This window comes from Salmo trutta, chromosome 13 (assembly GCF_901001165.1).
Source record: "Salmo trutta chromosome 13, fSalTru1.1, whole genome shotgun sequence".
Classification (NCBI taxonomy): Eukaryota; Metazoa; Chordata; class Actinopteri; order Salmoniformes; family Salmonidae; genus Salmo; species Salmo trutta.
In genome coordinates, this window is record NC_042969.1 from 2,969,028 (window position 1) to 2,995,200 (window position 26,173).

The window sequence follows — 26,173 nt, forward strand, 5'->3', positions numbered from 1 at the left end:
TGTGAGGCTGGGTGCAGGTTGGAGAGAGGGAGCCAAGCCGGTACAGGTCAATATTTGTGTAACAGCACCGGTCGGGCTTTATAAAGCAGGCCATTTGTTTATGATAGCAGAGGGGAAGGTGCATCATTGATGCAGGAGATGAGAAGGACAATAAACCACATGGCCATAGAGACAAACATGCATTGTTCTATAAGTGGGGCAGAATGGCGATGTGTTGATGTTCAACCATAGGAGGTGAAATGAATGTAGTAGGCCTACTTTACCGCTGAGTGATCAGTGTGTATGATTCTAGGTGGGAAACCTGTATGACACTATACGCACACAACATTGCCAAAAACGTGTCTGAGTATCGTGTAATTTTAGAGTACCATCCCGTAATTTCTAAGAAACATGATAGCCTTCACATTGAGGCTACTTTGAATGAAGGGAATAGACAATCTCTTGGGGGCCTGCGACTTCTCCTGATGAGAATCACAATAAAAAAAATGCATAGGTAAACAAGGAGTGTCTGTTGCTTAGGAACAAAGAGAGAGAGATAGAGAAAGAGTGAGTGAGTGAGAGTGTGAGAGAGAGAATATACATGTATATTCGAACACACACTCCCAGAGCCGTGAACGAGTATTTCAGTCACACAACCCTCAAAGAGCTACTCTCCATGAGTAACTCATTTACTGGCATGCATTTCTAAACTTAATCTTTCTGCGAGGAGGATAATGATGTAAATGTTGTCATCCTTCACAGTGATGGAAGTTCAAACAATCAATTTAACAAGTTGAAGGAAAAAAATATAAAATTACTATTTTGAGTCAATGGAACAAAACTAATGAGCAGCACTTGAGAGAGTAGGTAGTGATTAAGGTAAATGTAAGTTAGAGGGGACAAAGACTCTCTTTAAATTTCCACTCGAGTCGAAGTTGATTGGCAATTTGCCAAGGGAAAGAATCATATTGGAATAATGCTTGAAAACTTGACTGATTTAACTTTCCAAGAGCATCTAAGTGTAACACAACTCAATTTGATATACAAACAATTAAGAAAGTTTAAATAACCTAAATTAAAGAATGTGAAATGTCAGAATAATAGTAGAGAGAATCATTTATTTCAGCTTTTATTTCTTTCATCACATTCCCAGTGAGTCAGAAGTATACATACACTCAATTAGTATTTGGTAGCATTGCCTTTAAATTGTTTAACTTGGGTAAAACATTTCAGGTAGCCTTCCACAAGTTTCCCACAATAAGTTGGGTGAATTTGGGCCCCTTCCTCCTGACAGAGGTGGTGTAACTGAGTCAGGATTGTAGGCCTCTTTGCTCTCACACGCTTTTTCAGTTCTGCCCACAAATTTTCTACAGGATTATGGTCTGGGCTTTGTGATGGCCACTCCAATACCTTGACTTCGTTGTCCTTAAGCCATGGTCATTGTTCATTTGGAAGACCCATTTGCGACCAAGCTTTAACATCCTGACTGATGTCTCGAGATGTTGCTTCAATATATCCACATCATTTTCCTCCCTCATGATGCCATCTATTTTGTGAGGTGCACCAGTCCCTCCTGCAGCAAAGCACCCCCACAACATGATGCTGCCACCCCCGTGATTCACGGTTGGGATGGTGTTCTTCAGCTTCAAAGCCTTCCCCTTTTTCCTCCAAACATAATGATGGTCATTATGGCCAAACAGTTCTATTTTTGTTTCATCAGACCAGAGACATTTCTCCAGAAAGTACGATCTTTGTCCCCATGTGCAGTTGCAAACTGCAGTTTGGCTTTTTATGGCTGTTTTGGAGCAGTGGCTTCTTCCTTGCTGAGCGGCCTTTCAGGTTCTGTCGATATAGGACTCGTTTTACTGTGGATGTCGATACTTTTGTACCTGTTTCCTCCAGCATCTTCACAGGGTCCTTTGGTGTTGTTCTGGGAATAATATGCACTTTTCGCACCAAAGTAGATCTCATGGAATCAGAACGCATCTCCTTCCTGAGCGGTATGACGGCTGCGTGGTCCTATGGTGTTTATACTTGCGTACTATTGTTTGTACAGATGAACGTGGTACCTTCAGGCATTTGGAAATTGCTCCCAAAGATGAACCAGACTTGTGGAGGTCTACAATTCTTTTCTGAGGTCTTGGCTGATTTCTTTTGATTTTCCCATGATGTCAAGCAAAGAGTCACTGAGTTTGAAGGTAGGCCTTGAAATACATTCACAGGTACACCTCCAATTGACTCAAATTACGTCAATTAGCCTATCAGAAGCTTCTAAAGCCATGACATAATTTTCTGGAATTTTCCAAGCAGTTTAAAGGCACAGTCAATTTAGTGTATGTAAACTTCTGACCCACTGGAATTGTGATAAAGTGAATTATAATGAAAATATTCTGTCTGTAAACAATTGTTGGAAAAATGACTTGTGTCATGCACAAAGTAGATGTCCTAACCGACTTGCCAAAACTATAGTTTGTTAACAAGAAATTTGTTGAGTGGTTGAAAAACCAGTTTTAATGACTCCAACCTAAGTGTACGTAAACTTCCGACTTCAACTATATGTACTAACCTGTCCTGGATACATACAAGCCATGTATTGGTACGGAGACAGGCATTATGGGTACTGTAGTACATCATGCCCCAAGCCACAGACAGCATTCCCCGTCATCCTCACTCTCATCTCAGCTCAGTCTGTATTGATCCAAGCTGATCTCCGCTACATTACTGTATTAGAGAGGCTGCTTTGGGAGAGCTTAATGGCTGGCAACTCACACTCATCCACTGGCAGCCATTCTCAACCAGGCTCTGTGATGCCATTTTGTGACTGCATTAACATTGAACTTCGATATGGCCAGGGCAGCGTGGATCATTTTAGGAGAGGTTCTAGCTCAGAAATAAGAGCTGGCTTCTTATGGCATCAGATTATTTTTAGGCATGTTTTCTGTGGCAATGTTGGGTCCAGTAAAAGTTCCTTAATTAATTAAGTGAATTTTGAGTACATAATTATCAACATATTTTACATTCTACAGAACTATCTCCATCCTTGGCTGCAACCTTTTAGGACCCAAGCTATTATTAGCTACAAAACTGCACAATACAGACCAATCCCCATGCAGAATATTTATAATTTCATGATGGTACCATGGTTGTTGTCTAACACTTGTGAAGCCACTTTCTCACAACATCAGTCCAAGCAGCCATCCTGTGTCTGGTTTTGCCCTTTATACCTCACACTGTTCTCATGTCCTCCCCACTGGCCTTGGCTCTATTCACAACTGTGAAATTATTATTCTCAGCTTCTAAGGTTCTGACCTTGTCTTCTAAAGCTTTGAGCAAGGCATTTTGATAAAGGTTCTGATCTTGTCTCTGTAATTGTGGGCTATTGCATGTGTCTGAGTCAGAAGCCTAGCAGACAAGATCCGTCTCTGTACTGGAGTCATGGAAGGTAAGGACAGTTTTAATGACGAACAAGGCTTTGGCATTTGAACAGAGGTTCTGAGATAGTCTTCGTAACTGTGGGCACATGCATGTGTCTGGGTGAGGACTCAGAGCATAGCAGACACAGGAGGAGTCTGTGTTCCTGAAGTCATGAAAGGCATAAAAGGCAGGGCACAGTTTTCCACACCACTGACTGCAGAGGCCCACTTCACTCCCGTCCAACCACAGACAACAGTGCAACTGGGCCGTCTGGGAGCCAAGCCTCCGAAAACCGTAAAGAAAAATCCTTATCTCCCAGCGTCGGAATGGCTGATTGTATTACATGGCGCTGCATTGCAGGCCCAGATGCTATTGAAGACGGCAGTGTAACAGATTGTATTAAGCCAGCTGTGAGCGATACTCTATAGGGAGAAGAAGTAGAAGTTAGAGTTGGATTCAAATTACTGATTGGTGGTCATTTGAATCCAGGTGTCCTCTCAGCAACTATTTTGCCTCTGAGAATTTTCCTGCGCTGGAGATGAGCTTCATGATTTACATAAATTCACTGAAAATCTGCGCTTACACACTGTTATATTAACAGTGTTACACTTTTCATGTGGCCTACTTTTGTCCTGTTGCAGCAGGATTATTTTGCTACGACAATACTGGTCAAATTAAGATCCTACATCTGTAGTATTAGGCTTGACGTGTCCCGCAGTCGAAGCACTGTAATGTCTTTTTAAGTCATGTTACCTCATTAAGGGTGGGTCTAGACCAATGCAGCTGGAAAGAAAAACATGATGCCGTATATGCATGTGCGGAGGCCACGTAATTATACTGTGTTCTTCTGAGATGTCAGTTGAAGTTGGTGGAAACGTTACTACTCCACCTACCATCTCTTCACTAAACAAGAAAAGTTGCAAGCAGCACTGTTTCATCTGAATGAATAAGTCATCACTGCTGAAATCAATACATTTCAGAAAAAAACTCTATATTTCTCTTGCCGCCCACATACATGTGATGTTTCCGTGATAGATACAGACATATAACTAGAGGCGCTACTGAATCATTGAGGTTTTAATGGGAAATTACAATAACATTTATCTTTAAAGACGTGCAACATACTCCTGCAGTATGCTGCTGACTTACTTGACAAGCCTGAGCATATTTGTTGCCCTTTCTAAGAAAGAATGCTAATTTTTAAGATGATGGATTCTGTTGTATTTCAATTGTATTTCAGTAACTAGCCTTGCTATGACACCAATAACCCAAGGCACCCTGTTGACACTGCCAACCCTATTCCCAGAGCTGTAAAGATTCCACCTCCTCAGCTCACAGGCCTGATGTTGCATAACTGAGAACGTTATCAATAGGAAGGTGTGACTTCATCTTCCACACAAACCACTCTTTTTTTATTACCATAACGGGCTGGCTGGGGGCATGAAAATCGAGTGCACCTGCCCATTCCTCAGGGCTAGTGTAGGAGGGAAGGAGGGAGAAAGGGAGGGAGGTAGGGAGGGAGAGATAGAGGGGGCTCTGGTTGGCAGTTGGTTATGGGGGGAGGCAATAGAGCTGGCTAAAGATCCCTCGAGGCAGAGGAAAAAGAGACTTGGTAGGGAGGTAGATGGGAGCGTGCCGCTCAGAGGGTCCCCCAAACATGAGTCAGATGTGGTCTTGATCACCCTGGTTCACAAACCAAACAAGCCTGTGAGACTGACTATCTTGCATCCCAAAACGTCTCATGATTCTTAATAATCATGCAGATATTAACAGTGACTTGAAAATACTGAAGACATGGCCTGTGCATGTTTAAATAATTAGTCACCTCAAGCTGACAGATGGAACTGATCAGTGACAGAGGTAACTGCCAAAATAAAGGAAACACCAATATAAAGTGTATTAACAGGGTATTGGGTCCCCACGAACCAGAACAGCTTCAATGCACTTTGGCATGGATTCTACAAGTGCCTGGAACTCTATTGGAGGGATTCGATACAATTCTTCCACAACAAATTCCATCATTTGGTGTTTTGTTGATGGTGGAGGAAAACACTGTCTCAGGCGCCAGTCCAGAATCTCCCATAAGTGTTCAATTGGGTTGAGTCTGGTGACTGTGACAGACATGGCATATGGTTACATCGTTTTCATGCTCATCAAACCATTCAGTGACCACTCGTGCCCTGTGAATGGGGCCAGTGTCATTCTATGGGGGCATAGTCATGGTAGCCAAAATAATGGCCTGCCCAGCATTTTTTACCCTAACCATGATGGGGTGTTAATTTCTTAATTAACTCAGGAATCACTCCTGTGTGGAAACACGTGCTTTCAATATACTTTGTATCCCTCATTTACTCAAGTGTTTCCATTATTTTGGCAGTTACCTGTATATAACTCTGTATTATAGATCGCTCACATAGAGCAGTGGCCGAACAAGATCACATCAGCATCATCAGTCACTGTAATGAAATTCACATCATCTAATTGTTCTTATTCCATTGCGAGCAGAAATTCTGCCCTATGTTTCTGCTTCCAGTAATGAGACACCCAGCTCACAACTCTGGTTCCCCCGTACCTCAGAACAATGGCTTGCCAGTCTCAGCTTGTTTGTGTGTGTCTGACAGTTGCAACATTGGGAGAGCTGCGGGTTGCTCAATGGAAATGGAGAGACGAGTATGGAAACGTGATGCAAATCCACCCCCTGGGTCAACACAAAGGACCCTCAGCCAGGCATTGCAGCGAAAGAAACACAAGACAGTCACAGGGTACTAACTCTTTCAAATGTGGCCAATGTCCACCATGCACTTTTAGCGTGAACAGTCAGAAACGCATAGTTACTGTTAGCCGACAAAACTCTGCTCCGCGATTTACGATGGAATTGAGGGTGACTAGCGTGAGCTCCGATGTCACATAAAATGACATTTTTATTTCAAAAACGACGGATTTCATGCAGCACCCACTTTTACCATCAACATGATATATTGTTGAAGGCTATTGATACTGAATGGGTCCATGTATAGGTCTTCATCTGGTTCATCTGGCTAGCTAGAGCCTGCAGCATCCCCCACAATAAAGGAAGGGTTGGGGGGGAGTTTCAAACCAGAGGTGTAGAATTCAGATAACCTCAAGCACATTTTGACTTGTTACAGCCCATCTTCCCATCATTAAGGCCTTAGATGTGTGTGTGAAGCCGCTAAACATTTACATTTTAGTCGTTTAGTAGACACTCTTTTCCAGAGCGTCTTAAAGTAGTGAGCAATGTTCCATTTTTTTGGGGCACTAAGCAAATTTCAGGTCTGCTGAGTGCAAACTTCAACGTTGTGAAGATTCTGTGCCAGTTCCGGCACATGTTTACTGTGAACACTGAGGCTGTACCCACAGTAGGCTACCGTGGCTATATGATCATATTGTAAGCCTACCAAGAGTGGTCCTACCATCAAAAACAATGGAAAAAAACACATCCCATAACATTTTAACATGGAAATATATGTTCTATCATTCAGCCTACAGTAGCAGCCAATGTGTGGTGTTCAATGCCTACATTCCATTAGTTTTAAAGAAAAAAAAACACACAGGGCTTGACATGAACCTGTTTATCCACTTGTCCTTCAGATAAGGAGGTGACTAAAAATGTTGTGCTTGATGCAAGAAACCACTTTACAAAATTAAATTAATTAATATTCCCATACAATTATTACAGAGAATCAGACAAATTATGCTACGCTCTGTCTATTGACTACTTAGCTTATTCAATACCGCCTCAAAATACAACACTGCCCCTTTAAAGACAAAAAAGCTCTTTACTTGACTCGCTTTTCAAAGATGGCTAGAAATGCACACATTTTGTGCTCTTGTTGGAAGCAACCACTCCCCCATTATTGACTAGAAATTGGCTATAACTGGGTAAATAACTCACTAACTAGCAAATAATATGAACACATGTGCACACGTGACTACATGCAGCTCTCACTTTGATCTCCAAACTTGCAACCGCTCATACTGTATCCTAAACATAGTCCAGTTCATAGTGAATGGCACAGATCCATATATGGGAATGGCTATTTGCATATAGGCCTACTGCATTATGGCGCACTGGTCTGTGTAGAGTACTGGCCTGAGTCATGCCTGTCAATGCAATTACAATCCTACTCCAACAAGCTCTGCCTACAAGAAAATCTCTTGCACAGTTAGTTTTGCATATTAAATCTTGCATAGTTCGTTTTGTTTATGTCTATTACAGTGAAAGTGGCTAATATTGCATTGATTCGATCACAATTCCCACAGTAGAGCGAAACGTTGATAGTGTTAACTAAAACTGTGGAAAGTTGAGTGAAGTTCAATCTTGTTCTTATTTGTGCAGGCTCATATTTCTTCTGTGCAGCAGTCTGAGGGGAGCTGTGCGCAGTTTACAGGGAACATTTGTAGTGAGTGCATACATTTTCATACTGGTCCCCCATGGTAATACGAACCTACAACTCTGGCATTGCAAGCGCCATGCTCTACCAACTGAGCCACACGGGACATCGACAAAAGGGACCATAACCCAACCTAGAATTGCCAACCCAAACAGGTTCCTGTCATCCCGTCACCTGAGATCATGTCATCCCCGTTACCAGAGATACCCTGATAGACTATGTGAGAAAAAAAAAATTGTTCATGTGTCATAGCAACACTGATGACAAGCCAACAGCATGACACAGAGTGTGCTTATTTACCCATCAACCGCGATACAGCTCAAACAAACTGCTGCCCTTGGGTCATTCAAAGCCAGCCACAGGCTGGATTGTGAAAGGAGAAAATGTGAACCAGAACAAACCCAACCCTCGATTGTTCCATATGCAGGCATGCCAAGCCTGGTCTGATTAAATCCACCCCTCCTCCTCCTCGGCCAGGCCTAATGACCTAATTACAGGCTAAGACTTGTTGACTCTGTATTGTGTGAGGGGCCAACCTGACACTCCTGCTTCCCTCCCTCCTTTCCTCCCTCGCTTTATCTCTCTGACTCTCCCTCCCTTGTGACAGAAACTATACTCCTCTCTACAGTCCCTCAATAAGCCAACAATGGGCTGCTCTGGTGTGTTGTGTGTTTGTCTCACGTCATGGCCAAACCTCAGGTACTGTGCCTCATTTACAAGCCAAATCAAGAGGCCAGGGTGGGCACGAGGCAAGATCTGGGTCAGATGCAAATTTGGAATAGCTACGGGGCACAACTGAGCTATTCACCAATGTTCAAACAGGGTTATTGACTCATGGGATTAAATCCAACATTTTCCAGGTGTAGACCCTGATGACCTACACCAAAACAGTGACCTCATAACTAGGACTTTTCATGAGCGAGATATAGAGAGGGGAAAGGGGGCAGCCTGGTTTTGTCTCGTTGCCATGATCATCAGCCTGGCATAGCCTGCATGAATCAGGACAACAATCACAGAGGGCTGATTTGATAACATCTGATCTTCAAGATAGAATGTAAGCTTCTCAAATGATATATGAGAAGCTTATTGAGCCAACATTAAGTTAAACCGCTTTATTTTGGGTCTTTCGAGGTCTGTTGGATCCATACAACAAAATATATGGGGCACTTTGTTATTAGTGTGTCACAGAGATATTTCCAACTGCCAACTTCAATAAAGGCTCCATTTGCATATATGAATGTTGTTTAAACAGTCCTATGTTTGCTCAGTGGAGTGTGCATAATGTGTTGTTTGGACCATTTCTGAAGCTCATGAGCAGTTTGTCAGTGCAGAGCATGTTTCTGGTGAAACAGGAAGCATGCTTTTATCTCTGCTGCAATTTTTAGCAACAGAAACTTACCACAACTGCATAGAAGATAATGGTGGCACAACACCAGTTTTTTTTTGTCATCCCCGTGAGTTGCAATGAATACCTGCTGATCCTCATCTGCCTTACAGAATGAGCAACATTCATGCAGGGCTCCGGTGGCCTGATGAAGTCCTGATAAGCAAGCCTGAAATCAAACAGCAGGAGCACCTTCTAGAATCGAGATACTATAGCAATGAGTTACTTTTTAAAAGAAAAGATTCTAGTGGTATGCTAGAGCCAGACCAAAGCAAAGTCGGTGAAAAGAATGCATAACCTTTTCAGAATAATGGCCTAAAGGTCTACTCAGAGTTCCCATGAAAGATAATTACACGTTTTTCTACACCATGACCAACTGTAAACTCTCATGTGGGCTTGGTCGGGGGGCTTGCAAAACATGGTTCACTCCCTAGCTAAAGCGCGCCATATATGGCAATGACTCCAAGCAAAAAAAACGAAGACGTGACTTCGAACATGCAAATGATCATTCTCACAAACAATATATCTTTCATTGCAATTAAACCTAGATAGAATCAAAGCATACATTTAAAAAAAACACTGCTTGAATCTACTTGGCATACCTCAACATGCAAATTGTATCTAAGGTGTGTCAAGAACATTGAGCATCATGCAATCCACCCTTTAGCCAGAATAGATTCCAATCATACGCTTGCTTACAACTGCACTGGGGTCGGACAGGCTGGGGTCGGACGACTCGTTCAATCTTCTCGGTATAACAGTTGGGATAATGGGACAATTCAGAGTACAATGCATTTCTCATCACTGGATTGAGGTACGTTTTCTGAGCCATATCTGGTGCCGGCTCCACTGTGTCTTAATCTAAACAGGATCCTGTCCGACCCCAGTGCAGCTGTAAGCAAGCATAGGGTCGGAATCTATTCTGGCTATCCACCCTTTAACATCTGAACGACGTCTTTTAGGTCTGAGCTCAATGTCGGTCTACACTTTTCCTGGAAAAGCATGAAAGGGTATAAAGTATGTTGTAATAGTGCTATAAATGATTACCCGGTTTTATGTAAGGTGTTTGATCAAGTTTTAGTGCTGCCCAAAACAAATTGTCACTGACAGCAATGGGTACATGTCTTGGTTGGTATCTTTAAGAAAGCGTGTTATGAAATGTGTCACGTATGAAAACACACAAAACATGCCACAAAAGCTGAGCATTGAATTGTATCAACATTACATTTTCTCGCCGTTGACTTGCCATCTTACTTTTTCTTTTCTTGTGATACATTTGCAATGTAGAAAACCAAATGAGGAACACATATGGTAAATACATAACCCATATAAACAACTCTAATTGATTTGAACCACCTATTCACCCATAAAGAAGCAAAATAGCATCCAAAATTCAAAGAAACACGTCAGTCACTAACCTCAAAGACACGGGGCTTGGGTGTCGAACTCCATGTTAACAGTAGAGCACATGACAGATCTAAGTGACTTAAAAAACTGAAGGGGAAAAAGTGATACCACTGCAATTAAGAAAAATAATCCAAGTAAGGAAGAGCCTCCAGAGAGCAGAGGGACACAGTGATGTACAGAAGGTGTGGAACACTGATCTGCCCTCTACCTCTCCGACAAAACTGAAAAGGAGAAAAAGCGAGGCAATGGCTGCTGTTTGAAATTTTAAAAAGGAGAAGTGTAGTGAAGCAACTTGCCTTGGCTCTCCCTGTGAGTCATGCAGCACAACATCCATTGGTGGGTGAGCCTTCAGGCAGAGTGGCTGCACCTGGCCAATCGCAAGTCAGGGTGGGCCCTGTATGCAAATCCTTTCAGGTGAGTCACGGCAGGTGTTAGGGATTGGCTGAAGGATGGAGGTGGGGGAGGGGAGGGGAGAACGAGACGGACCAACCAGTAAGCCACACCTTGAGCAACGTTTTTCCTGCGGAGGAGTGCTGGGGTGGAAGAAGGGTGCTGTAAATGCATAGTTCAGTTTACCATTGGTCTGGTATGCCTTCGTTCGAGGACACTTGGACTTTGACCGACCACTATAAAGCAGTCTTGTCTTGGTCTGTAAGGAAAATGGTTCAAGACAAACACAAGACATGGGACACACTTGAATGTAGAAATATGGGTCAGAGAAGAATACAAGCTCATTTTCATCCTTAAGCTTTCAAAGCAGAGTTAGAAATTAGTTTTGAGGTCATTAAGGCAGAGCAAATGAGACAGTAAGAGGTAAATCCAGGGGAGTAGCTCTTGTGGCAATAGAGGCCACATAAAACCAACTTTTTATGTGACTTCACTGGAAGGTACAAGAATAGTGGGCTATAAAGACCAAAGCAGTCTCACCTGACCCCAATTAGACATCAGAGGCAGGCCACTGGTCTTTCCTAATGCCTCAGCACAAGTGGGTCTATAGACCCCCCTCCTCCCCCTTGTACCCACCTGGATGATATAATGCTAATGCATATGAGTGGCCGTTCTCACGTACACACAAATACACACACACACACACACACACACACACACACACACACCATCCCCCAACTCATCCTGCGCTGTGCTCTGATGTATGAGCCTTGACAAGCATCTTTATTTTATCAGAAACAATCAGACTGACAAACAGGAAGTTGAGTAGTTCTGCGATGTAGGTGTGTGACTCACTGTGTGTGTGTGTGTGTGTGTGTGTGTGTGTGTGTGTGTGTGTGTGTGTGTGTGTGTGTGTGTGTGTGTGTGTGTGTGTGTGTGTGTGTAGAGGTGAGACATCTCAGCTACAATCTTTCCATTAAAGGAGCTGCATTAGGAGCTGCATTTGATGTGGTCAACTTTTCACTAACCCCTGTCACATCTGCTCCTGCAATGCCCTCTACTGCTCTTCCTGTGTCTCCTTGACCTGCCGCCACTCCCCCAGTACTCTCTCCCTCTCCCTCTCTCTCTCTCTCTCTCTCTCTGTGTGATTGTGTGGGCAGAGACAGGTGCGCTGGAGTCAGAGCAGATCTCCACCAGCAACCTGTTCCATAATCAAGACCTCTACAAATACTCAGCCCTGCCACTTCCATGCTGCCAGATTGTAATCTCTGCTCAGTCAGTCTAGGTTTCTAGCCGTTTGTTACTATTCAGATCCTGTTGGGCCTGTTTTCCTTGCCTGTTTTTCTCTCCGCTACAGTTCTGCCCGCTCTGACTCTGGTCCCTGTCTCCAGTCCCACGTCTCGTCATCCTGCTACTCTGTCCTGGATTCCCCACTCTACCCTGTCCCAACACCTCTAGCTCAAGCCTCAGCCTCCGCACCTGGTTTCCTGCAACCCGCCTGAGCTTCCCCTGACCTGCACTACATCTCCCCCCTGTTTTTCAATAAATACCTTGGTTATTTCATCCCAGTCTACTCGTCTGAGTCTGCTCTTGTGTTCCCCTGTTCCACTCCGTGTAACAAACCCCAATCTGAGAGCATTGTGCTCTGGTCTCGCATCTATTAAGACTGTGACTCCAGGGTTTAAAAAACCCCATGGTTGTTAGATGGTGAGAGATGTAAACACACCAACACACACCACACACACATAAACAGGGATCATTATCTAAACCCTGAAGATAAACAATTATCTTTATGTCAACACTAATTGATCTCAGGACCATGGCTGGAGCCTGGTGGAAAGTTGCTTTAATAATTTCGCAGTAAATAGGGTTGGTGTTGCTGATTATTTTCATTCATCTGTGAATAGTGTCTGGTGGTGCGTTTCAATTAGGATTTTTGATGGCAGCGTGGCTTTCCCTGAGGCTAGTCCTGGTCCTATCAAAGTCTAAGAGAACATGGGGTTAAGGTCTCTCATTGAGAAAGTTGCATTAGCTTACCAAATATGAATCGACATATATAGATTACAGTGTACAAGCAAACTTAAGCCTTGGTAGTATCTGGGTGTGATACTACAGCTTTGATTGATATCTATAGTACTTCTGTGAGAAGTCCCAGTAATCCATTCCCTCCAACTTCCCCCCAACAAAGACGCCAGTTCAGACAGCAGACAATTACCTTGACTTTTTAATTGTTTGTTAATTGAAGTCATTTGCATAAACAAAGCAACACACTAGTAACGGGTGGTGGGATAATTGACTTCGCTGACAAAAATGTATGTTAAAAGGAGAGAAAAGAAAACAGATGAGAGGGAAGGTTCAATAGACACTGAGCTCATGGTTGGCACAGATGGCAGCACTCCATTATTCTCCACCGCAGTCTCATTAATGCACATTTTGTTCCACTTTCTGCCAGCACCCATGCCAAAGACTACATTATCCACCATTGCAGTCCCCACTGTAGTCCCATTTATCTGCAGAGGGAATAAGATGATAGCTCGGCAGATGTAGACCTCAGAAACTATTCCATTCCATCTCTTCACCTCAGAGGACTGTCACTCTGACTCCGGTGGCTATTTTCCTCAGTTCAGCTGTAGGCCGATATTACTTGTACCAAATTTAGGATCTGGCTGTACTTTCGCCTTGGAGAAAAACAAAGTATTTAAGCTAGATATGGGGCCACTATATCAAGCCTCTTGGTGTGTGTTTCGTTATTAGCTTGTGAAATTTCATGTGTGCCATATTTTATATTTAAGCACAGTAGCTAAACGAGCACAATCATATAATAAAGGCTAAGACTTTAAACATATGTATACAGCAAGGCCACAGGGGACAAGTGACGTACAGAAAAGGCTATAGGGAGGGAAAAGCTACAAATGAAACAAAAAGTTTCAAAATCCAAACGAGCTCATTGGCGTAAAAGTAAGCTGAAACGGCAATCAAGACACAAAAAGGAGAGTGTGGAGGGTAAGAGAGAGCTCCAGCCTTGATGTGAACAGAACGCAACCATGTGACCTCGCTGACTAAGTGAAGAGACACATTTTTCCTTTATAGACTAAAAATAAAAACGGCTAAGTCATGTATTGCTGCTGTTGCATATCAGAGTCCAACTAAAACAGAAAATAGCCACAAAAAGGCCACATTTTCTGCAGCATGTCCTGTTAAAAAGCAGACACAGCAACACTTCACCTGAAGATCTATTTGTTCCAAGTTGTTTTCCTCTCGTTCAAGCAAAATAATTCAAAGGAGAGGCAGATAAATCAAGACCTGAATCACAATAATGTGGGTCAAAGATTAAACTGAGTCTGTTTTCGTAGAGCTAGGTCTAGTGCATTTTCGACCTTGTTTTGTCCACTTGAACATTAATCAGCTGACATAGCTTATCTAGACATGGGCAAATGCCTTGCACATATAGGCACTCACTACCCAATAACTTCAGCCGACACGGCTATGTGTGGTACACCCTGGCTCTGACATTTTCTTTTCACATTGTCCAGTCCTTTCCAGCACAGTTCCAGCAGCTATGGTGGATGTGTACCCAGGCCAGTAGAGTACAGTACATCTTATCTCAGCTCAGTACTATGAAAGAGTATCAATCTGAGTTAAGGGCCTGATTGAAGACCGAAAATAAGCCAAACCTTGAAGGCCTGAGATGTGGAGCCTTGTGAAGGACAGGCAGTTCTGTTTGTGCAGCTCCGAGGTCAGCTGATGGCCGTTCCATGAGTGACTCAGAGCTGGAGGGGTGTGTCCTCTTTGGGCCCTGGTCAAAAGTAGTACACTAAACAGGGAATAGGGTGCCATTTGGGACATAACCAAGGAAAGACCTCAGCCAAGGCTAACAGGGCCAAGATAGCAGCCCTCACGGGACAAACAGATTAAGGTGGAGCAGGAGGAACAGACAGGGATGCATTCCTATGAGCCCAACTGAGATAGGCAAAGAGGTACAAGTGCTGTAAACACCACAACACACTTGTAAATGACCATGAGAAATAGTTGTCAATGTTACTTGGAGCAGACTTGCTTTGAACAATGGTTGATAAAAGCAAAAGCCTGTGACGCACAGTTGGAATATTTTCATATGAACACAAGACAGCTTGTTTGAGGCCAATCCCCCTTAGGAGACAATCAATTCTAGTTCACTAACTCTTTCAACCTTCAGCTAATTGGCAGATAACAAATTGTCAAAAAAATTATGCAGCTTTGGTCATTGTTACGGACATCCTCACACTATGACCAACCAGGACTGGGAATGGTCAACTCTGACTCACCGCAATGACTGTGGATGATTGCAATGACTGCAGCCACACAGAACTAACAGAGAGAGTGGTGTAGGCATTTAGCTGAAAGGAAATGCATTAAATTCACATAGCCTACAGCTGAGTCACTCACTCTCTCATAGACCAGTTTGGGAATTGAGCTCTATTTATCCAGGTTATTGCGGCATCCGAATATTCCGCTCATGTGATAACATGTAACAAGTCCTGGGACTTCCTGGCAATGTTTACATGTTATTTTGTAAGACTGCATCCCATTTTGTGCGGTACTACAGCCTTACACAAATTAAGTGGACAACAAACATAAATCTTCTGTTTATAGCTGTGCATATTTGGAGTACATAAGAGCAGAGCAGCAGGAGTTAAATACATTTTTTCAGGAAGGACCAGACACATTACCGTCAAGGTATCACATTAAACATTAAACACACATGGCAAGGCCAACATTCCAGACAGTCCACATCACACCTCTGTCAACAGTATCCGCTACCTGCAGTCGGGACAAACACTAGAGCTATCTCCACTGAGGCTAACTGACTGACTTTCTCATGTTTAAATGCTTGTCTAATGTAATATACACTGAGTATACTACAATTAAGAACACCTGCTCTTTCCATGACTAACCAGGTGAATCCAGGTGAAAGCTATGATCCCTTATCGATGTCACTTATTAAACCCACTTCAATCAGTGTAGATGAAGGGGTGAGAACAGGTTAAAGAAGGATTTTTAAGTCTTGAGACATTTGAGACATGGATTGTGTATGTGCCATTCAGAGGGTGAACTGACTGACTGAAATATTGAAGTGCCTTTGAACGGAGTAGTGGGTGCCAGGCGCACCAGTTTGAATGTGTCAAGAACTGCAACGCTGTTGGGTTTTTCATACTCAACAGTTTCCTGTGTGTATCAAGAGTGGTCCACCACCCAAAGGACATCCAGCCAACTTGACACAACTGTGGGAAGCATTGGAGTCAGCATGGGCCAGCATCCCCGTGGAACGCTTTTGACACCTTGTACAGTCCACAGAGTCCTGTTCTGAGGGCAGGTGCAACTCAATATTAGGAAGGTGTTCCTAATGTTTGGTATACTCAGTGTACACCAAGGGCATAGTGACAGCTGGAAGGACTCAAGTTTCTTCTAGTATATACAGGGGCTTTGCCGTTAAGAGAACTAACTATTTTTGTTTCAGTGTATATGACGCCCACAGTCTTTGAAAGTGTACTATTGAATGAATAGCCAATAGTAGAGTGTAGATATTAAATAATTCAAATATCAGGCCCGAAGGAGGGACAGTCTGTCACTCTAGAATTCACCACATTAGCCTAAATAATGTGGTGACAGATACAGGCTACATACTGTAAATGCTTCTCAGTGTAGGTGATGAGCTGCTAACTGGCTAACACCTGCTGTAAGCTCTCTATTTAAGATGCCGTTACATTTTACACATGAACTTGTTGACGCTGTGGATCAGCTGAGTGAGGTGAAATAATTCTCTCTCCTGGGAGGCAGCTCATCATACACACGGTCACAGACCCACACTGATAATACTCTGCATATCAAGCTTTCATGACAGACATATTAGCACTCCTCTGACCAACATACATCCCAACACAAAGCACCAATTCAAATGACAGTGTAGGCAAAGAGAGGACCGACACTCCTTGTTGCGAAAGGCTGCTATGTATCAGTGGTGGTCGGTGCCGTTTAAGATGAGGGAGGACAATTATAATTTTTTGTGAGCATGGCCTTATTTCTACAGCATATTGCATTTTCTTTACAGCATATTGGGTGACTGTCATTCATATTCCATTCACCCAGCTCAATGTAATATCGATAGATTTATGCTACTACATGATACAACATTTTTCCCTATACCCATCATGAGGTTTCTACAACCTAGCTCATGAATGGAAGTTTACAATGTAGGTGCACAGGTTGAGAGAAATTTGAGTAATCAAGGTGACAGACAGTGACACATTCAATACTGCCTTGCACACTCTTGCCTGCACCTAGCTGATCTAGGGTGTAATCATTAGTCCAAATCAGAGTTTCTACTGGACTTATTCAGGTATGTTTATCTTCTATGGGCTAGGTGGGACGCTAGCTGCGGGACACAGCCAGTGAAATATCAGGGTGGAAAATTCAAAAACAACAAAATGTCATAATTCAACTTTCTCAAACATACAACTATTTTACACCATTTTAAAGATAAACTTCTCGTTAATCTAACCACATTGTCCGATTTCAAAAAGGCTTTACAGCGAAAGCAAAACATTACATTATGTTAGGAGAGTACATAGACAAAAATAATCACACAGCCATTTTCCAAGCAAGGACATGTGTCAATAAAACCCAAAACACAGCTAAATTAAGCACTAACCTTTGACGATCTTCATCAGATGACACTCCTAGGACATTATGTTACACAATACATGTATGTTTTGTTCGATAAAGTTCATATTTATATCCAAAAACAGCTTTTTACATTGGCGCATGATGTTCAGAAAATGTATTCCCACCAAAACGACCGGTGAATGTGCACATCAATTTACAAAAATACTCATCATAAACGTTGACAAAATATATAACAATTATTTTAAGAATTATAGATAGACTACCCTTGGATGCAACCGCTGTGTCAGATTTTAAAATAGCTTTACAGAGAAAGCACATTTTTCAATATTCTGAGTACATAGCTCAGCCATTACGGTGAGCTATTCAGACACCCGCCAAGTTCGGGGCAACCTAAACTCAGAATTAGTATTAGAAATATTCTCTTACCTTTGCTGATCTTCGTCAGAATGCACTCCCAGGACTGCTACTTCCACAAGAAATGTTGTTTTTGTTCGAAATAATCCATATTTCTGTACAAATACCTCCGTTTTGTTCGTGCGTACAGATCACTTATCCAAAGGCATAACGCGCGAGCGCGGAACGAGAGACAAAAAGTCAAAATGTTCCATTACCGTACTTAGAAGCATGTCAAACACTGTTTAAAATCAATCTTTATGGTATTTTAACGTAGAATTGCGATAATATTCCAACCGGACAATAGCATATTCATTCAAGAAGAAAAAGAAGGAGGGGCGTGCTCGCGGGACCGAGAATATCCAATCCCTTTGTTGCCAGGCAGACCACTCAGTAACTGAGCTCCTATTATCTGCCCAGTGACAGGAAAATGCTCAAACCACTTTCTGAAGGCTTTAGACAGCCTTAGGAAGTGCAACGTCCCCCACAGACACTGTAGCTTCGATAGAGAATCAAAAGAAGAACTACAATTCTCAGACTTTTCACTTCCTGCTTGGATTTTTCTCAGGTTTTTGCCTGCCATATGAGTTATGTTATACTCACAGACACCATTCCAACAGTTTTAGAAACTTCTGAGTGTTTTCTATCCAAACCTTCATATCATAACCACTACACTCAGCCTACATCGTTGTCACTATATTAGCTAATGTCAAAGTCAACATAGCTACTAGAACTAACGCATAGGTAAACTCGCTACAATCATGCAGTACAGTCAGCAAGCAGTTTAGCAGTTACACTGGCGGGTCCCGATGGCAATAAATTAGTAAAATGAAAAGCTTACCTTGACTTGGAAGAGTTCCAGCTAGCTAACATAGAATCCCTTTCTGTTTGAGCTGGGTGTTTGAGCAGGCTAAACTAGCCAGCTGATTTTGCTAGCTAAGTCAAAATGAAAATGGAAAAAAATACAAAAACTATAGCCAGCTCTCTCCATCTTGCTTCTCCTTAATTTTTTAAGAAATGAATTTGTTCAAAATTGTTCAACTATTGTCATACTCTCTCTTGAGTCAAATTCTCACCACATTTTATGCACTGCAGTGCTAGCTATCTGTAGCTTATGCTTTCAGTACGAGATTCATTCTCTGATCCTTTGATTGTGTGTACAGCATGTAAGCTCACGCTGCAAGAACACTGATAGGTTGGAGGATGTCCTCCGGAAGTTGTCATAATTACTGTGTAAGTCTATGGAAGGGGATGAGAACCATGAGCCTCCTAGGTTTTGTATTGAAGGCAATGTACTCAGAGGACAGAAACTAGCTGTCCTCCGGCTAAACCATGCTGCTACCCTACAGAGTGATGTTGAGGCTACTGCAGACCTTCATTGCAAAATAGTGTTTTAATCAATTATTGGTGATGTGAATATACTTAGTATAAAAATAAGCACTTTTTTAATGTTTCACTATTTTTATTTTTATGAAATTCACTGAGGAGGATGATCCTCCCCTTCCTCCTCTGAGGAGCCTCCACTGCTATTAATTTGGTTAGCTTAGCTGGCTGTTGCTTGAGGATCACCCTAGTAGTCAAACCACCACCCAGCAACCCCCCAATCTAATCAAGCATCGGATACACAGTGTGCCTGCTACATTGACTAAAAATACCCAAGCTACCTATGCATGGATCGCATCAGTATCAACAAAAATAACTGGCTGAGTGGTTCTTCCTTGAATTTGCACGAATCAAATAGTGTAAAACAGTGGTGTGTATTCATGGATGCCAAGGGAAGCCAGGTTTCCTCAAATTTTAAATCTTTCATCTTTATGTGTTTCATAAATGTCCTTCAATTCACAAGAGGCTGAATGTATCTCACTGGAGAAAGCATCCAAGCGAACAGAACAGCGCCCATCTATGCTGTCTGGTCAAGAAGCGCATGAGATTGTTGCCACCTGTAGCACTGAATGCAAGGGAAGCCAGCGAGCATTTGGCCTGCCTTGATACATTTTTTAAATAAAATAATAGCCCATCAGCGTTGAGCTAAACTGAGTGAGCTCAGCTGTGAATGGGGATATGGATTTGTGGTTTTACTTAATTCTCCGTACTTGCCAATGATTATAATGGCAATTCTAATCGAACAATAAATTCATATATTGGCCTGAGAGGATGGAAGTTCAACAGATATAGTAACATTAGGCTAACGTTAACTAGCTGGCCTGGCGCGTCGTTGCCCATGAAAGGAAGTTAGGCTAGCGAGAAAACATCTTAGCTAGGTAGCCTAGGACAACAAAAACTAAATGCATGTACTGTATGACAGAGTCATAGACCATTTAGGCAACATGAAAGAGGAGGATGGCATTGGCGTTTCTACTGACGCGCACGCACATACAGTTGAAGTCGGAAGTTTACGTACACTTAGGTTGGAGTCATTAAACCTCGTTTTTCAACCACTCCGCACATTTCTTGTTAACAAACTATAGTTTTGGCAAGTCTATTAGGACATCTACTTTGTGCATGACACAAGTCATTTTTCCAACAATTGTTTACAGACAGATTATTTCAGTTATTTCACTTGTATCATAATTCCAGTGGGTCAGAAGTTTACATACACTAAGGTAACTGTGCCTTTAAACAGCTTGGAAAATTCCTGAAAATTATGTAATGGCTTTAGAAGCTTCTGATGGGCTAATTTACATAATTTGAGTCAATTGGAGGTGTACCTGTGGATGTATTTCAAGGCCTACCTTTAAACTCAGTGCCTCTTTGCTTGACATCATGGGAAAATAAAAATAAATCAGCCAAGACCTCCACAAGTTTGGTTCATCCTTGGGAGCAATTTCCAAACGCCTGAAGGTACCACGTTCATCTGTACAAACAATAGTACGCAAGTATAAACACCATGGGACCATGCAGCCGTCATTCCTCTCAGGAAGTCTCCTAGAGATGAACGTAATTTGGTGTGAAAAGTGTAAATCAATCCCAGAACAACAGCAAAGGACCTTGTGAAGATGCTGGAAGAAACAGGTACAAAAGTATCTATATCCACAGTAAAACGAGTCTATATCGACAGAACCTGAAAGGCCGCTCAGCAAGGAAAAAGCCACGGCTCCAAAACCGCCATATAAAAGCCAGACTACAGTTTGCAACTGCACATGGGGAAAAATATCCTACTTTTTGGAGAAATGACCTCTGGTCTGATGAAACAAAAATATAATTGTTTGGCCATAATGACCATCATTATGTTTGGAGGAAAAAGGGGACGCTTGCAAGCCGAAGAACACCCTCCCAACCGTGAAGCACGGGGGTGGCAGCATCATGTTGTAGGGGTGCTTTGCTGCAGGAGGGACTGGTGCACTTAGTAATAGCCTATATGGGGCATGGGAAGAAAAACAATATATTCTTAGTTAAACCTACTGAGACATTGCATTGTTGTTTTGGAGCTTGTTTTCAGTTGTTCAAGGCTGCCTCTGGAGAAAAGGGAACACAGAGTCTAAAATCTATGACCTCTTAAGTTCTCGGGGGCAAACAAGATAAGTTGTGTAGTTTACAAGACATCAAAACTGAGGTTAACATGATGACATTACAAATGACAGTAAGTACATGTGAAGATATGGAGTCCATGTGTATTGTTTGGACTGGAGTCACATGCTTCACATTGTGAGAGGCAGCATGCAGGCGGGATGGGATTACAGGTGGAATTTCCCCCGGCTCCCCTTTCTCTTTGACGTCACGTCGGCCGCATGGCTGTAGCGCTGCCTAGTGATCGAACTGATATATCAGAGGACGTGAAACTCAGGTGACAGAGCAGTTGTTGAAACCAACTCACAGTGAAATAAGGAACTTTACAGAGCAAGACCCCTACTGTCTTTCAACAAAAATAGGGGGCCGCCATGAAATATCTTTAGGGCTGGCACAATTACCGTATCACCGACGATTATGGATGAAGACCGTCATGAAAATAAAATAACCGTCATAACTGTTTTTGTGTGGGACGAACAGCTGACTGAAGACGGGGCATTTGTATGGTTGAGTGAGTTTCTTCAGTACCTTGGACTCTTAACAACGTGATGAAACTCTGTTGCTCTTTGCTGAACTGTAGAATGATCATTCAAATGAAATGGAATGTATTTTTTTGTAATGTCAGTTAACAAATCACATTATGGGTACATTTCCTGTAGTGCTTTTACTTCTTGCTTTGCTCCTATGGGTACACTCGCAATGACCGCCAGTCCACCCATTATGCCATCATTGACTTGAATGGGGATGCCTGGTTTATTTATTCCATTTCTATGGCGGTCAGGAGCTGAGGAGAGGAGAAAATGTGCGCCCCAAAACAGTTATATCGGTGACCACGGTCAAATTTTCAGTGGAAATTGTTCAAAGTCATCCTTGTACATAGAGTTGTATTGTTTGTTTAACTTTGCAATCATTGTTTTTTGTTTGGCATACATTTAAAAGTGAAAAATATGAGTCAGACATTCTGTTAACACTATAACTGCCAAAACGGTCAATCTGACCATTTTCAATATTGTAATTTCAATAACTTAATTTCAATAAAAACCTTGAACCCACCTGTCTCTGACGTTTCCTAAATACGAGTATTTTACATTCTAGTAGTACTTTCTGAGAAATATCATAAAAGATGAAATAATTCGGAGAATTTCATCCTCAAAGAGCCATTATGGTCAAAATGACCTTATGCATATTTAACAGTAGAATAGCCAGGCCTTGTGGAGTACCAATAGCCACCTTATGTTATTGTAGGCTATACAGTGCCTTGCAAACATTTTCATCCCCCTTGGCGTTTTTTCCTATTTTGTTGCATTACAACCTGTAATTTAAATGTATTTTTATTTGGATTTCATGTAATGGGCATTCACAAAATAGTCCAAATTGGTGAAATGTAAAAAATAACTTGTTTCAAAAAAATCTAAAAAAGAAAAACAGAAAAGTGGTGCGTGCATATGTATTCACCCCTAAATTAGATCTGGTGCAACCAATTACCTTCAGAAGTCACATAATTAGTTAAATAAAGTCTACCTGTGTGCAATCTAAGTGTCACATGATCTCAGTATATAAACACCTGTTCTGAAAGGCCACAGAGTTTGCAACACCACAAAGCAAGGGGCACCACCAAGCAAGCGGCACCATGAAGACCAAGGAGCTCCTCAAACAGGTCAGGGACAAAGTTGTGGAGAAGTACAGATCAGGGTTGGGTTATAAAAAAGTATCAGAAACTTTGAACATCCCACGGTGCACCATTAATTTAAAAAAATTGAAAGAATATGGCACCACAACAAACCTGCCAAGAGAGGGGCGCCCACCAAAACTCACGGACCAGGCAAGGAGGGCATTAATCAAAGAGACCAAAGATAACCCTGAAGAAGCTGCAAAGCTCCACAGCGGCGATTGGAGTATCTGTCCATAGGACCACTTTAAGCCGTACACTCCGCAGAGCTGGGCTTTACGGAAGAGTGGCAAGAAAAAAGCCATTGCTTTCCAAGTATAAAATCTATTTTATTTAGCTGTTATCCCTTGTTTGAACAGTCACCACAAATCTTTGTCACTTTCACTTGATTGCAACACTTCCCACAGACAAGTCGCTTGCAGCTGAAGCAGGTGTCCAGGTTCTGTTTCCGAGTGAATCTGCTCACCTTGCAGCTTCTCCTCCCCGGAAGCTGTGTGCAATTTGGCTCGCACAATGGCTCCCGTGGAATCTTTGCTGCTGCCTTGGCCCTCATGTCTCTCACGTAGCCCGTGTGCCAGACTCATGATGAAGTCTCTCCTGCTCATGGGTGTTGTTCATGCACTGCTTGAACAACATGTGTTGTTCAGCAGGCCAGTGGCAAGTTCCTCCTTTCACCTAGTACAGCAGTGCCTTCTGATCAAAAACATTATCCAACACTCGCTCACCTGCTGCCCGATATGGATCCTTTCCCAGGTATGGAAAGCCGTTCAGCATGAATCAGAATAATAATCATCAGATATGATCCATTTCTTCCCCGCCATCCATTTGTCTTGGTCTTGCCATTGTAAATTATGCACGTTCTCACTGTGTAGCCTACTACAAGTAGGCTAGAGTAGACTGATAAGACTGCTTGGATTCAGTGGACTGATATAGGGTACATACCATTTTAAGATTAGAATTAGAATGGATCAATACAATAGAATTGTATTGATCTTGTTCTTCATTCACAATTCTTGTTCTTCATTCACAACGCCTTGTTCTTCATTCACAATTGGTGATTTACATAATTATGAATCCCTCACTCATCAACTCACCCATTCTCCCCTTTTCTCCCCCATCATACTTCATTTATTTAATCTGTTGTTGTATGTTTGAAATTAGTTAAGGTATAGTTTAGGTTCAGTTTCGAGGCAATTATCGTTTGATCATCAACTGGGCATGAGACATTCAACTATCATAGGAGTGGAGCAGGCCGGGGAAAATCATTTAAAAAATGACATGGTTAAAACTCCTGTTTTGTTTGTGATATTAAGATTCTAACTACAACAGTGTGTTATATAGACGTATTTAGAAAAAGTTAAGGACAAGGGGGACATGACTTTAAAAAAAGTTATTAAACATTTCAGTTTGTTTTGAGACATTATTATGCTCTCTGCCTTTCTAGTGTTAATATATACAATCACAAATAAATCCATTCATATTTCATTCAGGAAGGTCATAAAAAACATGATACAAGTTAATTCATTTCAAAAGAACAGAATAGCATATTTTCAGTTGTATTTATCTGTGCTTGGTAGACATGTCTATGGCTGCACCATGCCAATCTATGGCTGTGCCATGCCAATTAAATCACCTTGTTCGTTTAGTTCATCCCAGGCCCTGCCACAGTCAACACACATATTTTACAGTAAGAATATAATTGAATATCCCAAATGGCTATCGCTGATTGTCACCGGTAGCCTACTCACATGAGGAATGCATAGGACCACGGTTATTCTAGGAAAAAGTAATTTTTTGAAACAGAGGCATCCTCGCAATTTGTACAGTTGTTTGGCAAAAATAGGTTCATTAGAAACATTGGAATCTGCTCTTTCTGATAGGGTATAGCAATCAAAACATCTGCATGGACTTCTGTAGGATGATATGGAAGAAGTGCTATTTGGTAAGCTCCTTTCTTCTTTGTCAATGCAAGCTGTCAATGCACGCTGCACAGGTCATCAGTCACATCATTCTCTATTCGACGATTGATAATATTGTCACCCATCAGACTATAGTCAATTTAATCTTGTCTTTAGGCTATATACACTGCTCAAAAAAATAAAGGGAACACTTAAACAACACAATGTAACTCCAAGTCAATCACACTTCTGTGAAATCAAACTGTCCACTTAGGAAGCAACACTGATTGACAATAAATTTCACATGCTGTTGTGCAAATGGAATAGACAACAGGTGGAAATTATAGGCAATTAGCAAGACACCCCCAATAAAGGAGTGGTTCTGCAGGTGGTGACCACAGACCACTTCTCAGTTCCTATGCTTCCTGGCTGATGTTTTGGTCACTTTTGCATGCTGGCGGTGCTTTCACTCTAGTGGTAGCATGAGACGGAGTCTACAACCCACACAAGTGGCTCAGGTAGTGCAGCTCATCCAGGATGGCACATCAATGCGAGCTGTGGCAAGAAGGTTTGCTGTGTCTGTCAGTGTAGTGTCCAGAGCATGGAGGCGCTACCAGGAGACAGGCCAGTACATCAGGAGACGTGGAGGAGGCCGTAGGAGGGCAACAACCCTGCAGCAGGACCGCTACCTCCGCCTTTGTGCAAGGAGGAGCAGGAGGAGCACTGCCAGAGCCCTGCAAAATGACCTCCAGCAGGCCACAAATGTGCATGTGTCTGCTCAAACGGTCAGAAACAGACTCCATGAGGGTGGTATGAGGGCCCGACGTCCACAGGTGGGGGTTGTGCTTACAGCCCAACACCGTGCAGGACGTTTGGCATTTGCCAGAGAACACCAAGATTGGCAAATTTGCCACTGGCGCCCTGTGCTCTTCACAGATGAAAGCAGGTTCACACTGAGCACATGTGACAGACGTGACAGAGTCTGGAGATGCCGTGGAGAACGTTCTGCTGCCTGCAACATCCTCCAGCATGACCGGTTTGGCGGTGGGTCAGTCATGGT

General features: G+C 42.4%; 1 protein-coding gene across 3 annotated transcripts in view; it reads right to left on the bottom strand.

Annotated features, from left to right (window-relative positions):
• LOC115205053 (ETS-related transcription factor Elf-1) overlaps nt 1-26,173 on the bottom strand; it is an 84,303-nt gene that overhangs the window by 51,291 nt on the left and 6,839 nt on the right. For 2 of the 3 annotated variants that reach the window (XM_029770624.1, XM_029770622.1), the window contains exon 1: nt 10,608-10,968. The exons of the other annotated variant lie outside the window; for it this stretch is intronic. The gene's annotated coding sequence lies outside the window, so the exon portion shown is untranslated. Of the gene's footprint in view, nt 1-10,607; nt 10,969-26,173 lie in introns of those variants that run through there. 3 annotated transcript variants of the gene reach the window in all.